The following is an 18,977-nucleotide window of genomic DNA, read 5'->3' on the forward strand; positions in this document are numbered from 1 at the left end:
CCCGGCCACTTCTGTTTTTATTTCAGAGTTCCAACAATGGCAGTATTTTGCCTTTTGTACACTGTAAAGTGAATTGACTGCGTATTTTGTGGGTGAAACACGGCAGCCAATTGCGCACAGCAGCGTCCCCACAAACAGCCGTGGATTAAGTGACCAAATTATTGTTTGCTCAAGGTTTTGTTGGCATGTGAATGAATGGTTATTGGAATGAATGGAGTGAAATATGTTGGATCACTGGTAAACTGAAAGGCTCGTACCATCTCTCCCCCCCCCCCCCCCCACAGGAGAGTCACCAGTCGGTCAGTGGACAAATGCAGGTTTAAACCCTCACTGTGTGGGTGGCAAAACTCAACATGAAACTGGTAAATAATAGCCACCTGACTGCTTACCTCTGCCACCAATCACACCAGGTACCAAGCCCTGTATTTATGAGTGCGTGTCCATGAACCCGGACTCACTCCAGATAATGCAGCAGCTGCCATCATCAGAGCCTCAGAGTTTCCTCGTCAGCTATTTGACCGACACGTGGCAGTTCTGGGGAGATTCTTTCAGGGTTACCATATCATTATTGCAGTACATTTCTGTGTAACGCTGCTTTTTCTGTTAAACGTATCAACTCGAGATTAGGTACTTAAACAGCGCATTCCATTTAACCTGACAAGTCCACATAAAATCAACTGCACGGCATTTTCTTTAAGTCACAAACAACAACAAATTACATTTGTATAAGGGCATTTCATGTCAGGAGGACGTCCCAAAGCGCTGGTCAGGGATCCGCACCTGAGCTGGTAGTTGGGATCAGGAGGGGTGGAGGGCGGTAGGGGTAGGAGGGTGAAGCAGGCCATGATGGTAGGGGGTTAGGAGGTGGCTGAGGTAGGGGAGAGCAAGACCATGGAGGGCTTTGAAAGTGAGGACCAGGATCTTGAACTGTATCCTCTGTGTGATGGGAAGCCGGTGGAGTCGGGCGAGGATGGGGGTGATGGGGTCACGGAGACTGGTGCGGGAGAGGACAAGGACTGCAGAGTTAGTTCTGGATGATCTGCAGTCTATGGAGGGAGGAGTTGGGGAGGACGACAAGCAGGGAGTTTGTATAGTCGAGCCTCGATGTTACGAATGCTCAAAACGGGTGTTTCGTGTCCGCAATGGAATTAGCACCAATGAGTGGAGGCGAGCAACATAGGAATAGGAGGAAGCCATTTCAGCCCCTCAAGCCTGTTCCGCCATTCTATTTGATCATGGATGATCTGTACCTCAACTCCAATCACATGCCTTTGCCACGTATCCCTTTGATATCCTAACAAAGATCTATCCACCTCGGTCTGGAAAATTTGAATGATCCAGCCATAATCCACAGCCTTTTGCAATGAGAGTGATCGCGAGGTTAGAGGGAGGAGCTGTGATCTCTCTACAGCGTGAGACAATTGGTCGCTCACGTCGCGGCTGATTGTGGGACCTCGCTGTGTGCAAAGAAACAGTCACTACACTTGAACCGTAGACTATTCTCGTGAAGCACTTTGAGACTTCAGGCACAAGGTCACACGCACTCAGAGATTGACGCTGATTATCTCTTCTGAATTTCTTTTTAAAAAGTTGCCAATAATCCCCAGAATCTGGGGAAGGACATAACGGATACACAGAAGTTGTTTTAAGTTGTATTATTCTCGTGGCTGAACAGTTTGTGCCAACAGAGCCGGTTGCAGGCAGATCGGGATCTTTATCAGTCAGCGCAGGGCAGAGCATGGAGTCAGGTTCTTCTCTCTGCCGTTGCTTAAATATACCCGTCAAAGTCTTGGGTCAGATGGCAAAAAGCTTTCCAAAGTCTAGTTTCTTTTCTTCAACAAAGGGGAGATTGGCTTAGCTGGAGGGGAGTGAGGGTTTCAAACTCTCTCTGCTGAAAGCGGTGGTTGAAGTAGACAGTGCAATAATAATAATAATCCTTGCATTTTACAAAGTGAATTTGTGTGCATTTTGTGTGCGAAACATGGCAGCCAATTGTGCACAGCACTGTCCCACAAACGGTCATAGAACCAAGAATTATACAGCACAGAAGGAGACCATTCGGCCCATCGTGTCTGTGATGGCTCTTTTAAAAGAGCTTCCAAATCACCCCCACTCTCTCCCCATAGCTCTGATCACCCCCACTCCCCCACTCTCTCCCCATAGCCCTGATCACCCCCACTACCCCACTCTCTCCCCATAGCCCTGATCAACCCCACTCCCCCGCTCTCTCCCCATAGCCCTGATCAACCCCACTCCCCCGCTCTCTCCCCATAGCCCTGATCAACCCCACTCCCCCACTCTCTCCCCATAGCCCTGATCAACCCCACTCACCCCCACTCTCCCCATAGCCCTGCAAACTTCGCACCCTCTCCAATGCCTTGACATCCTTCCTCAAGTGTGGGGCACAGAACTGAACCCAGTCTCGAGCTGAGGCCTAACCAGTGTTTCATATAAAGGTTCATCATAACTTCCTGACTTGTGTACTCTATGCCCCTATTTATAAAGCCCAGTATCCCATATGCTTTTTTAACAGCTTTATCTGCCTGTCCGGCCTCCTTCAAAGATTTACTGATATGACCCCCAGGTCTCTCTGTTCATTCACCCGCTTTAAGACTGTACCATCAGCGTATATTGCCTCTCCTCATTCTTCCTTCCAAAATACATCACTTCACATTTCTCCACATTAAACTTCATCTGCCCCGTGTCTGCCCATGTTACCAGTCTGTCTATGTCCATTTGCTGTCGGCTACTGTCCTCCTCACTGTTTACTACTTTTCCAGCTTAGTATCATCTGCAAACTTGGAAACTTCCCTATACCCAAGTCCAGGTCATTTATATAGATCAAAAACAGCAGTGGTCCCAACGCCCTCTGCCTCCACAAGAAGATTTCCTCTTTGGTCCCTAATTGACCCCAACCTACCTTTGACTAACCTTTTATTCATTATACGCTTATAAAATACCTTAGGATTCCCTTTTATGTTACCTGCTAATCTTTTCTCATATAATCTCTTTGCCTCTCTTATTTCCTTTTTCAGTTCTCCTCTGTACTTTCTATATTCTATTTGATTATCTTCTGTATTTTGGACCTGACATTTATCAGAAGTCTCCTTTTTCTGTTTTACTTTAATCCCAATTTCCTTTGTACTGGATTGAGTGACCAAATTCATAGAATCATAGAATGTTACGGCACAGAAGGAGGCCATTCGGCCCATCAAGTCTGTGCGGCTCTTTGACAGAGCGTCACTTTCACTGACCCCAATCACCATCTTTCTCCCCATAACCCTGCAAACCTGTCTTCCCCGATACCTGTCCAGTTCTCTCTTAAAAGCTGTTATCGAATCGGACTTCACTGCCCTTTCGGGCGGATCATTCCAAATTCTAACAACTCACTGAGTGAAAACATTTCTTCTAACCTCCTCACTGCTTCTTTTGGTAGATATCTTCAGACTGTGGCCACGGGTCACAGACACACCTACCAGCGGAAACAGTTTTTCCCTATCTCGCCTGTCGAAACCTTTCATGATTTTGAAGACCTCTATCAGGTCCCCACGTAACCTTCTCTGCTCTAATGGGAAAAGTCCTAACTTCTCCACTGTCCTCATAGCTAAGGTTCACCATTCCTGGTATCATTCTCGTGAATCTCCTCTGCACCCTTTCCAGTGCCTTAATGTCCTTCCTGAGGTACGGTGCCCAGAACTGGACGCAGTACTCCAGCTGAGGCCTAACCAGTGTTTTGTAGATTAACCATAACTCCTACTCTTATACTCTATGCCCTACTAATGAAGCTCAGTACACCAAATGCCTTTTTTCTGCCTTATCTACCTGCCCCACTACCTTTAATGATTCGCTTACTTGAACACCCAGATCTCTCTGTACGTTCACCCCCTTAAGATTGAGCTCCAAGTCTATATTGCCTCCTATCATTTTTCCTCCCTAAGTGTATCACCTCACACTTATCCACATTGAAACCCATCTGCCACATGTCAGCCCATTCCACCATTCTGTGTATGTCTGCCTGCAGTCCGTCACAATCTTCTTCACTATTTACTACCCGACCTAACTTGGTATCATCTGCAAACTTGGAAATAGTGCTCTCTATGCCCAAGTCCAGATCATTAATATATATTAGAAAGAGCAGTAGTCCCAATACCGATCCCTGGGGGACACCGCTGCAGATTATTATTGTTTTATTTATTTTTAGGGGATTGTGACAACCGGAAATGCAATCCACGAATTGATTAACAACGGGATCCCTACTTACTGCTACGTAAACAGAGGCGTGTGGAGTCAGGAAACTTTCCCAACGTGTCGCCCTGTCCGGGAATCAAACCCAGGTCCTCTCGCTTGCGAGGCGAGTGCTCTAACCACTAAGCTACAGGACTCCACATTGTAAATAGGAAGCGAGACCTTCACATGAGGAAGAGGGGAATAGAGTGAGCCCGACTTGGGAGCCTGGACTGAGATTATACAACTTTCTCACCTCGAGGTGAGATTTTCCCCACTGAGCCGGACGCACAGACTGCACACACACCCGGTGCCCTTTGATTCTGGAACAAAGCTCAGTAATATTACCTTTACAACACACAAACATACACACTGACACCCACACACACATACACAAATTCACACACAAACAGACACCCACACACATACATACACACACACAAACACCGACGCACACATATAAACACACATATAAAACATACAGACACACCACACACAGACATACAGAGATACACACACATATATACACACACACACACACAGACACACACACACACATACACAGAGAGTAAGAAAGGAAAGCTTTCCACTGTGGACACACATGTAGACAGACGCCTGTTGACGGGGCTCTCACACAATAGCACAGGCTCTGAGCCCATGTTCCTCAGAACCAATCGCTGAGCACTGAGCACTGCAGCATCCACCAGCAGCTGTGACAGGCAGGAGGGCAGACAGCCGAGAGAGGGCGAGTGAAGGGCAGGCAGGGCAATGCACAGGGCAATGCACAGGGCATGGCACAGGGCATGGCACAGGGCATGGCACAGGGCAGGGTTAGGGCAGGCAGCGTCGCCCCCCCCCACCCCGAGCAGAGCAGAGAGGGTGACTGGGCCGGGGCGTGCGTGCAGGCAGCAAACAGCTGAAGTAGGAGACATTCCAGCTGATGTGCTTATTGGAGGCTGACAGCGACGAAGACATTTTAAACGTATCAACCTTCAGCTTCCAGGCCCGGAACCTCGTTCATTCTGCACCGGCAGACACTGCCGTCTCACTCACTCGCTTTAATTTAGCGCTTTAATCGCTCCCTCCCTCCACATTTTCAAACCTGTCTCCCCCTCCTCTCTCATCACCACCATATCCAGCATGAAACACTCCACCTGCTCCCTTGACCCCATCCCCACCCCTCTCCTTACCTCCCAGCTCCACCTCCTCGTCCCTCTACTCCCCAACACCATCAATCTCTCCCTATCATCTGGCACCGTTCCCATCTCCCTAAAAACAGCTATAATCACCCCCATCCTGAAAAAACCCTCCCCTGGCCCCATCCCTGCCTTCTAACTACCGGCACATCCCCAACCTCCTTTTTCTTTCCAAGTTCCTCGAAAGAGTCATTGCTTCCCAGCTTTCGCTCATTCCTCTCCTACCACTCCTTTCACGAGCCTCTCCAACTGGGTTTCAACTGTTCTGGTCAAGGTGACAAACGACATTTGGTCCATCTGTGAACAGGGCTCCCTCTGCCTCCTCGTCCTCCTCGACCGCTCTGCTGCCTTTGATACCGTGGGCCACTCCACCTTCCTCCACCGCCTCTCCTCTCACCTCAACCTTGGAGTCCTGTAGCTCAGTGGTTAGAGCACTCGCTTTGCAAGTGAGAGACCTGAGTTCAATCCCAGGCAGAGGGCGAAACCTCGGGCAAGTTTCCTTACTCCACACAGAGCCTAATAATATTCCCTCCAAAACGAAACAATAATAAATTGGTCATTTTCAATCTACGACTGTTTGTGGGACATTGCTGTGCGCAATTGGCTGCCGCGTTCGCCCACAAATATACAGTCAATTCACTTTACAGTGTGTTCTGTGAAGCGCTTTGGGACGTCCTCCCGACGTGAAAAGCGCTATATCAAATGCAGGTATTATTATTATTATTATTATTATTCTCTCCTTGACTGGCTCAGGTCTTATCTCTCACACCGTCTCCAATTTGTCTCCGCCAATGGTTTCTCTCCCAGCCCCTGCACAGTGTTGTGCAGTGTTCCTCAGGGCTCTGTCCTCGGTCCCCTCCTTTTCGACCTCTACATGCTCCCCCTTGGTGACAACATCCGCAAACATGGGGTCAACTTCCACATGTATGCGGATGACACCCAACTCTATCTCTCTGCTTCCACCCTCGATTCCAGGGCCCACTGCTGTCCTAACAGACTGACTATCTGACATCAAGTCCTGGATGAGAGATAACTTTCTACAGCTGAAAGTCAGCAAGACTGAGGCTCTCCTGGTTGACTCACGCCAGCGCCTCAGCACGTCAGGCACGGGCAGCATCAGCATCCACGGTTACACACTCCACCTCACAGCCAGTCAGGAACCCGGGCATCGTGGTTGACCCTCAACTGTCCTTTCTCCCCCATATCCATGCCATGACCCGCCCTGCCTTCTCCCACCTCCGCAACATTGCCCGACTCCACCACTGCCTCACCCCTCAGGCCAATGCCTCACCCCTCAGGCCACTGCCTCACCACCTCAGGCCACTGCCTCACCCCTCAGGCCACTGCCTCCACCCCTCAGGCCACTGCCTCACACCTCAGGCCACTGCCTCCACCCCTCAGGCTGCCAATACCCTCATACACGCATTTGTCACTCAAGGCTTGAATAAGGAAACTCCCTCCTTGTCTCCCTCATCCCCAACTCTTCCCTCCACAATCTGCAGATCATTCAGAGCTCTGTAACTCATGTCCTCTCCACCACCAGGCTCCGTGACCCCATCACCCCCACCCTCGCCAGCCCGGCTCCACTGGCTTCCCATCCCTCAGAGGACAGAATTCAATCCTCATCCTCACTTTTAAGACCCTCCATGGCCTTGCTCCCTCCTACATCTCTGATCTGCTGACCCCCTATCAACCTGTCCGCTCCCTCTGTACAACTATGCAAACTCCCTGCTTGTCGCCCCCCACCCCCCCAACTCCTCCCTCCACAGGCTGCAGATCATCCAGAACTCTGCAGCCCGTGTCCTCTCCCGGACCAGACTCCGTGACCCTATCACCCCCATCCTCACCCGACTCCACTGGCTTCCCATCACACAGCGGATACAGTTCAAGATCCTGGTCCTCACCTTCAAAGCTCTCCACGGTCTTGCTCCACCTGACCTCTGCCACCTCCTAACCCCCTACCACCCTGCTCGCTCCCTCCGCTCAGCGGGCTCTGGCCTGCTTCACGTCCCCTGCCTTGCTTGCCCCACTAACTGCAGGCGGGCCTTCCACCACTCTGCCCCCACCCTCTGGAACTCCATCCCACAGTCCCTCCGTCTTGCCCCCTCCCTCGCCACCTTCAAGACCCACCTGAGGACTCTCCTTTTCAACCGTGCTTTCAATCGCCCTGCTTCCCCCCCTGCTCTCCCCCCTCACCCACCCAGACCCCCAGCTCAGGTCCAAAACTCTGTCTGTCCAGCAACTTGGGACATCCTCCCGACGTGAAAGGGCAATACACATGTAATTTTGTGGTTGTTGTTGTGGTTGTTAATCAGGGGATCAGGGATACCCCAACCCCCCCTATGCACCTCTTCCCCCAATCTTCACCCTCCAAAAATCAACTCCCATTCCCCCCCACCCCCGGAAATCAGTTTCCTGTCCCCTCAAGACCACAGAGTGTGACATCTACTTGCATTTACACAGCACCCGCTCTCCTCGAGCCCCCACACTGTCTTGTGCATCGTTCCTCGGGGCTCTGTCCTTGGTTCCCTCCTCTTCAATATCTATATGCTCCCTCTTGGTGACATCATCTGCAGACACGGGATCCTGTAGCTCAGTGGTTGGAGCCCTCGCCTCACAAACGAGAGAGACCTGGGTTCGATTCCCGGGCGGGTCAGAGAGAAACTTTGGGCAAGTTTCCTTACTCCAGATGCCTCTGTTTACCTCGCAGTATGGATGAATGTGGTTGTTAGTCGATTGGTGGATCGCTTTTCCGGGGATAATAATTCCTCTTTTCTGGAGACAATAATCCCTCTAAAAAATGTTTTAAATAATAATAATAATTTGGTCATTGCAATCCACGACTGTTTGTGGGACGCTGCTGTGCGCAATTGTTGCCTCGATTCTCACACAAAATATACAGTCACTATACTTGATAGTTTATTCTGTGAAGTGCTTTGAGACGTCTTAACGATTTGATAAGGCGCGGTATCAAACGCAAAGATGATTATTGTTATAATTAAGGTAATTAGATAATTATTTGGGGAGGACAAATTTGCAAGGCTATGGGGAGAGAGTGGGGTTGGTCAGGGCTATGGGGAAAGAGTGGGGGAGTGGGGTTGATCAGGGCTATGGGGAGAGAGTGGGGGGAGTGGGGTTGATTTGGAAGCTCTTTTCCAAGAGCAGCACAGACACGATGGGCTGAATGGCCTCCTTCTGTGCTGTATAATTCTATGAAGGTGAATCCACCTGTAACCAAGTGGGATGTCCACCCAATGCAGAGCTCCACTGCCCCCTATTGTAGCCATGGGATAACTGCACCACAGCCATGTGTGGTGCGAATGAGTCACGTCATTGAGACGTCTCAAAGCGCTTCAGAGAGTATAGTGTAAAGTGGAGTGACTGTGTATTTTGTGGGCGGAATGCAAAATCCTACTACGCACAGCCAATGGCTGATTGATCAGCAGCGAACTCAACATCAGACCGAGCTGCAACAACAACTTGTATTTATATAGCGTCCCTCAAACAGGGCAGCAGCCCAGAGCCCTTAACACGAGCAATGACACTAGGTCAGAATTATTAGGTTCAGTAACAATAAAACCAGGTCGTGAACATCCCAGAGAGAGAGAGAGAGAGAGAGAGAGCAATGACCCCCTGGCGCTGCCCACAGGAACATGGCAGTACTGCACCCAGAGCTGACGTTTTCCTCCAGAAACAGTTGAAGCCTCCAAAGTCTCTCCTCCTCTGATCCCCAAACTAGCGACTTCACTACGTCTTTACACTGGACAATCCCAGTTCTGCTTCTCCATCCCTGGATTTCCCAGCTGTGGGAAACGCACACTCTGGGCTCCCCCCCCCCCAAGACTTGGCTCTTGCCGCCCTGCGCCTAATACTCTCCGGAATTAGTTGAGCAGGAGGCGTTCCTCCAGGGAGAGAGAGAGAGAGAGCGCATTCCATTCCAACAATCTCTCTCTGGGGTTTCCATGTGTAGGTGGGATGTGGGGAATTCTCAGTTGGGTTTGGAGACTCTTAAGCAATGGTGATGGGTTTTCGTGTGTGTCAGACGCCCGGCTGGACAAAAACAAATGAAAAAGGTTAAACTGATGTCCCATCCAGTCACTGGGGTAGATGTTAAAGATCCCATATTACTTATGGAAGAACAGGGTGTGTTCCCTAGTCTATATAGCAACTCTGCACACGGCTACGGTGGTTGGTCAACATCAGTCAGGCGTCCGATGTAGGGATCTGCAGGGATGAGGCAACTCAAGGTGGCCAGTCAGGAGGCACAGAGAATAATCATAGAATCATACAGCACAGAAAGAGGCCATTCGGCCCACCGTGTCTGCACCGGCTCTGAAAAGAGCTTCCAACTCAATCCCACTGGCCCGCGCTCTCCCCATAGCCCTGCAATCCTGTCCTCCCCAAATACCCATCTACTTCTCTCTTAAAAGTTGTTATTGAATCGGCTTCCACTACCCTTTCAGGTAATGCATTCCAGATCCCAACAACTCGCTGGTGAAACATTTTTTCCTAACCTCCTCTCTGTTACTTTTAACAACTAACTTAAATTGCTGTCCTCGGGTTACTGACCCACATGACAGTGGAAACAGTTTTTCCCGGTTCAACCTATGAAATCCTCTCATGATCTTGAAAATCTTTATTAGATCCCCTCTTAATCTTCTCTGCTCTGGGGAGAATAATCCTAGTTTCGCTAACCTCTCCTCTTAACTTAGGTTCTTCATTCCTGGTACCATCCTGGTAAACCTCCTTTGCACCCTCTCCAATGCCCCAACATCTTTCCTAAATTGTGGTGCCCAGAACTGAACGCAGTCTCCAACTGAGGCCTAACAGCATTTTATAAATATTCAACATAACTTCCTGACTTGTGTATTCTATGCCCCTATTTATAAAGCCGAGTATCCCGTATGCTTTTTTAACAGCTTTATTACCTGTCCGGCCACCTTCAGAGATTTGCTGATGTGGACCCCCAGGTCTCTCTGTTCATTTGCCCCCTTTAAGATTGTACCATCAGCTTTTACTGCCTCTCCTCAATCTTCCTACCAAAATGCAACACTTCGCATTTCTCCACATTAAACCTCATCTGCCACGTTTCTGCCCATTTTACCAATCTGTCTGAGTCCTCTTGGAGTCTGGTGCTATCCTCCTCACCATGAACTACTTTTCCTGGCTTAGTAGTGTCTGCAAATGTGGAAACTGTGCTCCCTATATCCAGGTCCAGATCATTAATATAGATCAGAAAGAGCAGTGGTCCCAATACTGACCCCTAAGAGACACCACTACACCCCTCCCTCCAGTCAGAAAAGCAGCCGTTTACTACCACTCTCTGCTTTCTGTCTCCGAGCCAGTTCTGGATCCATGTTGCCACAGTCCCTTTAATGCCGTGGGCTTCTATTTTGTTTATGTCTCTTCTGCGGCACTTTGTCAAATGCCTTTTGAAAGTCTAGATAAGCTGCATCTACTGCACTACCTTCATCCACCCTCTCAGTCACTTCATCAAAACATTCTATTAGGTTTGTCAGACACGATCTGCCTTTAACAAATCCGTATTGACTGTCCTTTATTAAACCATATTTTTCTAAGTGAAAATTTATATTGTCCCGGATTATAGTCTCCAGAAGTTTCCCTACTACTGATGTTAGCTGATTGTTTCCAACAAACAATAACAATTCGGTCACTTCAGTCCACCACTGTTTGTGGGACGCTGCTGTGCACAATTGGCTGCCTCATTTCCCCACAAAATATACAGTCACTACACTTTACACTTATATTCCATGAAGCACTTTGAGACGTCTCGAAGACGTGATAAGGCGCTGTATCTAGTGCAAGGATTATCATTAACCCCAGAAAGTGATCGGGTTCCTACTTACTGCTCGGTAAACAGAAGCATGTGTGTGAGGTAAGGAAAGATGCCCAACGTTCCACCCTGCCCGGGCATTGAACCCAGGTCCTCTCGCTTGCGTGACCTACACTGACCTACAGGACTCCACAAATAGAGAACAAATGTGCCCACTCAACAGGCCGAGCATTAAGTGGGCAGTGGTTTGTGTCGGGAAGGAGATGGTTTGAGACCTGTAATGTGAACAGCTGTGATTATTGTGGTGGAGAACAAACGACTCCCTGTTTACCGGCTTTGTCCCGTGATCCACCTCCAGGAACAATATATATTTGTGGCAGTATATTTACTTGAGGTCAATATGAAAATTGGATTGAACACACCTGCATAAACAGAGCCCGGGAATTGTTCTCGCCCACTGGCTAGTGTATGAGATATAATGTAAATGATTAGATTTTTCTCATTTCAAAGAGTAATAAACTGGAATGAGACAGAGAGACGGAAGGGCGCCTTAAAGCAATTATTAGCCCATGCTATTGGCTATGGAAGTTTGCTGCGTGATAATAATAATCTTTGAATTTGATACAGCACCTGATCACGTCTTTGAGACGTCCCAAAGCGCTTCACGGACTACACTGTAAAGTGCAATGACTGTGTATTTTGTGGGCAAAACACGGCAGCCAATTGCGCACAGCACAAACAGTCGTGGACTGAATGACCCAATTTTTATTACCCCCGGAAAGTGATCTGCCAATCAACAAACAACCGGGTTCCTCCTTACTGCTGGGTCAACAGAGGTGTGTGCAGTAAGGAAACTTGCCCAATGCTTCGCCCTGTCCGGGGATCAAACTCAGGTCTACTCACTTGCGAGGCGAGTGCTCTAACCACTGAGTTACAGGGTGACTGAGGACAGGAGCAGCCCTGGGGAGTGTTTGGTTTGGGGGGTGCAGTTGGCCAGATCCAGGGACATGACCGCACGATCATTCCCACGGCAGCAGTTGAGGTCCTGGCTCCCTTTCCCCAGCATTCCCCGACACCGACTGTATCAGGTGTCCATCCAGATGGTTATCAGGAAATCAGGGAATTAGCAGTAAGTAGGAACCCGTTTGTTAGTCGATTGGAGGATCGCTTTCTGGGGATAATAATCCCTTCAGAATTTTTTTAATATAATAATTTGGTCACTTCAATCCACGACTGTTTGTGAGACGCTGCTGTGCGCCATTGGTTGCCGCGTTTCGCCCACAAAATACACAGTTACTACACTTTACAGTTTATTCTGTGAAGAGCTTTGAGACCTCTCGACGACGTGATAAGGCGCGGTATCAAACACAAGGATTATTATTATTCATCCACCGTAAAATGTAATGAGTGGGGAGCTGCAGGGAGGGACACCTCGTCCACGCTGAAACCCCTTTATTGTGGGGGTTCGGGGGGGCGCGAGGGAGGAAAATGAACCGGGCTTTGTTCTTGGGCGGGTAGAGAGCAGGTGGGGAGAGAATGGGAGAGAAGCAGATGGATTCTCCCACCTGCTCACTACCTGCCCGAGGATAGGGTTCCAATGATTAATTAATAAATAGGCCGAAGCATTACATCTGCATACAATTAACGAGGTCTGTAATGAGCAGCCAGGTCTGGAATGACTCATTCACTCTAATTACAGTACAAGTGTAATAGTGTCCGTGGAGTCAGTGTGTCTGTGCGTGTGAGGGGAAAGGAAGCCATTCTCCCTGATCACAATAATCCTCGCATCGCGTCTTTGAGACGTCTCAAAGCGCTTCACAGAATACACTGTAAAGTGAATTATCTGTGTATTTGTGGGCAAAACGCGGCAGCCAATTGCGCACGGCAGCGTCCCACAAACAGTCGTGGATTGAGTGACCGAATTACTCGTTTATTTATTTTTGAAGGGATCATTATCCCTGGAAAAACGATCTGCCAATCGACTAACAACTTAAACAATACTTACTGCTCGGTAAACAGGGGCGTGCGTGTGGAGTAGGAAAACCTGTCCAACGTTTTGCCCTGACCCGGGAATCCAATCTGGGTCCTCCGGCTGGGAGGCGAGGCCTCTAACCACTAAACCGCAGGACTTTAGATTAACCTTTGCATTTGATATCCTTATCATATAAGAACATAAGAATTTTCTGGCCAAAGAAGACCAAGGCCCTTCCACCATCCTGTCAGTCGCTTGACATGTCTTGTCCCCAAACTGTACACTGTATCCCCCCCAGATATTATTTTCTAGCAGAAATCGATCTCATTTGTTCTTGAAACAAACACTTTCTGCTTCCCCCGTCTCTCTCTCTCTCTCTCTCTCTGTTGCATAAGTTTACTACTTGCTCACCGAAGTAGTGTTTCCGCAGGTTTGCCCTGAATTTCCCCCCTTGTTGAATTGCAGACCGTGTCCTCTGGGTTCTACTGTTCAGTACAAGTGCACATCATCTCAAATTGCTTCACGGGATTCACTGTAAAGTGCTGTCAGTGACTGTACGTTTGTGGGTGAAACACGACAGCCAATGTACAACAGATGTCGGGTTAGAAACCCTGCCTTGTGCTGAGGCAACTGATCTCAGGCTGTCACTGACAAGACACTCGTCTGGGAAAGACATTCTGTCAAAACCACTCAGTAAAGTCTTCTCTTGGATTTCCCCTTAACTATCCCCGTCCCGGCAAAAGCAGTCAGTGTGAGATCTGCGGCTGTCTCCCCATAATAATAATAATAATAATAATAATTCTCACATTCAATATGATGTCAGGAGTCACTGTGAAGTGTAGTGACTGTGTGTTTTGTGGGAGAAGGCGGCAGCCAGTTTGCACACAGCAGCAGCCAGTATCAAAGTGCTATTTAAGCGTCAGAAGGTTTTCCAACCACCTGCTCATAATAATAATAATAATAATAATCCTTGCATTTGATACAGCGGCTTATCAGAGACGTCTCAAAGCGCTTCACAGGATATACTGTAAAGGGTAGTGACTGTATATTTAGTGGGCAAAACGCGGCAGCCGATTGCGCACAGCAGCGTCCCACAAACAGCCGTGGATTGAGTAACAAATTTTTTTGAAGGGGTTACTCCCCCTCCCCCTCAGCTCCTGTCAACCCTGCAAGTCAGAGCCCTAACGGGGAGGGGGGGCTCTAGCTGGACAAGCAGCGGGAAAGCTTGGCCAGACAGCGCCCTCTCTCTCTCTCTCTCTCTCGCTCTCTCTCTCTCTCAATGGCCAAGCTATGTGTGGGTTTAGCTGGTTAGTCTCCAGCGCACACTCTGGGCTCCCCCCCCCCCCACCACCACCCAAGCCTGGACTCTCGCCCAACCTGTGCCTAATACTCTTTGGAATTAGGTGAGCAGGGTCGTCCCTCCAGGGAGAGAGAGAGAGAGAGAGAGAGAGAGAGTGCATTCCATTCCAAATTCGCAAGAGTGAGGGTGTAGCCCGTGTCTGTTGCTATGGGAGAAGTCTTCCTTTACCACAATCTCCTTGTCACTCTCCTGTCAGACACGCGTGGTCAGGCTGGGCGAGGCTGCCTTACTCTCCTGCTCGTCAGATTAAGTTTGGAGCAGGACACAAAAGGTCACCCGTCACTGCTCCGCGGGTAAAATATCCCGAGATTCCTGCCCAAACACAGCACGACTGAGCCAGACGCCGCCGTGTTCAAATCCCTTCACTCCCTGGCACCTCCCTCTCCGACCTCCTCGCTCCCCAATCCACCACCCAACGCCTCCGCTCGACCGTCAACAGCTCCTGCTCGCTCCTCGCACCCTCCGCCCCACCATCGGAGGTCGCGCTTTCAGCCATTACGCCCCAAAACTCTGGAACACTCTCCCTCAATCCCTCTGCCTCACCCCCTCTCTCCCTTTTGTCAAGACCCACCAGAAAACCTTCCTTACCGACCGTGCTTACGGCCACCTCCCCACCCCCTCCCCCCACCGGCTCGGAGTCAGGCTCCGCCACTGTTAAGCTCCGAGAGAGAGGCTGGTGTCACTACATAGTATATGTGGGGGCTGAAGAGGTTCATGGTTCAAATGTTTTTGGAGGCGGTCACCCCACAGCCACAGAGGGTTCATGAGGAGAGTGAGTGGGTGACCACACGGGACGGTAGGAAGAGGGTACGGGCAGCGCAGAAATCCCCTGAGAGTGTGGCACTCACAAACCGGTTCTCTGCCCTGAATACCGGTCAGGGTGATGTTTCACCCACAAAATGTACAGTCACTCCACTTTAGAGTATATCCTGTGAGGCGCTTTGAGATGTCTCAAAGCCATGATAAGGCGCTGTATCAAATGTAAGGATCACTATTATTATCATCATGTTATATTATATATAAAACTGGTCAGATCTCTGGGAATGGTGCAGAGGTATCAGCCCTCCGCGGCTTTGCTCTTTCCTACCTCTGTGACCCACTAAACGCCATATCAACCTGCCCACTCCCTCCGCTCCGCGGGCTCCGGCCTGCTCCACGTCCCCGCCCGGCCCGCCCCGCCCCGCCATCGGGGGTCGGGCCTTCAGCCTCTCTGCCCTCATCCTCTGGAACGCCATCACTCAGTCCCTCCGCCTCGCCCCCTCCCTCTCCTCCGTCAAGGCCCAACTCAAACCCTCTATGTGTTTTCAATCACCTTCCTACCCTCACCCTCCCTGCCCTCCAACCCCTCCTTATCCCCACCCCCAGCTCAGGTCCAAACCCCTGACTGTCTAGCGCCTTGGGACGTCCTCCCAACGTGAAAGCCTCCGTGTAAATGTCGTGTGTTGTTGTTGCTGTTGTTACCAGAAAAGAAGAAAAGCTGGTTTTATTGCGAGATTCTGCTTAAGGCCATCGCTGTTGAGATGTTGACATTATTCCTAAAACAGGTCCATCAACTTCTCAAACCCTCTGCTCACGTCGCTGTGTTCTCACCACAGCCCAAACCCCGCTGCACCCAAGTCCCTCTGCCACTTCCATGTTCCACGTTCACAATCCTCACCACATCTCAGCAGGTAACACCACACCTGTCCTCGTCCCTATCAACCCTCTGGCAATCCCAGGGCCCTAATACCTGAGGTGCTGCTACCACAATATCGTGGAATAGAGCTCTCGCCTCGCAAGCAGGAGGACCCGGGCGGGACAGGACAGGGCGAAACCTGAGGCAAGTTTCCTTACTACACGCACACACGCACACACACACACACACACACACGCCTCTGTTTACGTGGAGCAGTATGTGGAAACCCAGTTGTTGGTCAATTGGCGGATCGCTTTTCTGGGGGTCATAATCCCTTCAAAAAAAAATGGGGTCACTCAATCCACGACTGTCTGTGGGACTCTACTGTGCGCAATTGGCTGCTGCGTTTCGCCCACCAAATACACAGTCACTACACTTTACAGTATATTCTGTGAAGCGCTTTGAGACGTCTCGAAGACGTGATAAGTCATTTTTTTCAAATGCAAGGATAATAATAATAATAATTATCATCAACAGTAATCCTTATATTTGATACAGTGCCCGGAAACATTGACCTGTCACAAAACGCTTCACAAGACTTTGCTGTGAAGTGTAGTAACTGTATTTGGTGGGCAAATACGGCCAATTTGTGCACAGCGACGTCCGGCAAACAGCCACGGAGCAAACGGCCAGTTTCATCTGGGGAATTGTGAGCCAGGATCGTGGGAGAGAGAGAGAGAGAGAGGAGGAGAGAGAGAGGGAGGGAGGGGGACTTTCTTCTCTTTTAACGCCCACCTGAACAGGCACAGCCGGATATACAGGACGTTGTGTGTGACAATACAGTGTGTGTTTTGTCGGCCATGAGTAACAGCAGTTGACGTTTACATAACAACACCCACGCTCAGAGGATTGAAAGCTTCAACAACAACAACAACTTGCATTTACACCGTGCCCCCCCCCCCCCCACCACCCCCCACGCAGGTTAGTGTCCCAGAGCGCTTGACAGTGTCACAGAACGACTCCGGTGGGGTGGGGGGAGCTGGGGGAGATACTGAGAATAGTAATAATAATAATCCTTGTATTTGATACAGTGCTTTTTCTGCCCGTGTCAGACCCACTCACCCACAACAAAACACAGCCTCTTATCACGTTGTTGAGAAAGCTCAAAGCACTTCACGGGAACCACTATAAAGTGGGTATTTTATGGGTGAAACATATAATTGCCATTTGGTCAGAGAACAGGACTTAAAGTGGCTTCTGGAAACAGGGAGGGGACAATGTAGGAGAGGGCTCCAACCACTGAGCCACACACATTTAGTGACGTGGCTCAGTGGTTGGAGCCCTCGCCTACAAATTATACAGTCACTCCGCTTTACGGTGTATCCTGTGAAGCGCTTTGAGACGTCTCGAAGACGTGATCAGGCGCCGGGTCAAATGCAATGATTATTATTATTATTATTATTATCATTAATAGATCTTCCGGCATTCCTTCCATTAAACAAATTACGGGACTAATAATAACCCAAATCAAAACGAATCCAAAACAACAGAGAGAGAAACCAGAGTCACTTCGGAGGCGCCCGTGAGAACAAACCCCATTCTAGAGTGTGCACAAAGGATTAAATGTGACGCACTGCTCCCTCCCCCTCCTTCCCCCTTCCCCCCCTCTTCATAACCCACATTCAATCCTGTCCTCTGATCAAATGCCGTGTTTCCCCCACAAAATCCACACAGTCTCAGCACATTACAGCCTTCGATAATCCTATAATAAGCCAATAATAATCTCGTCACATCTTCGGAAGTGCTTCGCAGAATATACCGCAAGTGTAGTGACTGTGCTGTCGGGTGGGCAAAAGGCGGCAGCCAATTAATTGGGCACAACGACGTCCCCACAAACAGTGGTGGATTGAGCAAACACATTTTTTTAAAAAAGGGATTATTAAACAAAAGAGCTCGAAACCCTACAATAGACAAGAAGGGTTGTTTTTAACTGGAGGGGAGTGTGTGGGGGGGGAGTGTGTGGGGGGGGAGTGTGTGGGGGGGGGAGTGTGTGGGGGGGGGGAGTGTGTGGGGGGGGAGTGTGTGGGGGGGGGAGTGGTGTGGGGGGGGAGTGGTGTGTGGGGGGGAGTGGTGTGGGGGGGGGAGTGTGGGGGGGGGGAGTGTGGTGTGGGGGGGGGAGTGTGTGTGGGGGGGAGTGTGTGGGGGGGAGTGTGTGTGGGGTGGGGGGAGTGTGTGGGGGGGGAGTGTGTGGGGGGGGGAGTGTGTGGGGGGGGGAGTGTGTGGTGTGGGGGGGGGAGTGTGTGTGGGGGGGGAGTGTGTGGGGGGGGGAGTGTGTGGTGGGGGGGGGAGTGTGTGGGGGGGGAGTGTGTGGGGGAGGGGGAGTGTGTGTGGGGGGGAGTGTGTGTGGGGGGGAGTGTGTGGGGGGGGGGGGGGGGGGGGGGAGTGTGTGTGGGGGGGGGAGTGTGTGTGGGGGGGGAGTGTGTGTGGGGGGGGAGTGGTGTGTGGGGGGGGAGTGTGTGTGTGGGGGGGGCAGTGTGTGTGTGGGGGGGGAGTGTGTGTGGGGGGGGGAGTGTGTGTGGGGGGGGGAGTGTGGTTGTGGGGGGAGTGTGTGTGGGGGGGAGTGTGTGTGGGGGGAGTGTGTGTGGGGCGGGGGGAGTGTGGTGGGGGGGGGAGTGTGGGGGGGGGGGTGTGGGGGGGGGGGGGGTGGGGGGAGTGTGGGGGGGGGGGAGTGTGTGGGGGGGGAGTGTGTGGGGGGGGGGGAGTGTGGGGGGGGGGGGTGTGGGGGGGGGGAGTGTGTGGGGGGGGGAGTGTGTGGG

This window comes from Callorhinchus milii, unplaced genomic scaffold (assembly GCF_018977255.1).
Source record: "Callorhinchus milii isolate IMCB2004 unplaced genomic scaffold, IMCB_Cmil_1.0 Scaffold27, whole genome shotgun sequence".
NCBI lineage: Eukaryota > Metazoa > Chordata > Chondrichthyes > Chimaeriformes > Callorhinchidae > Callorhinchus > Callorhinchus milii.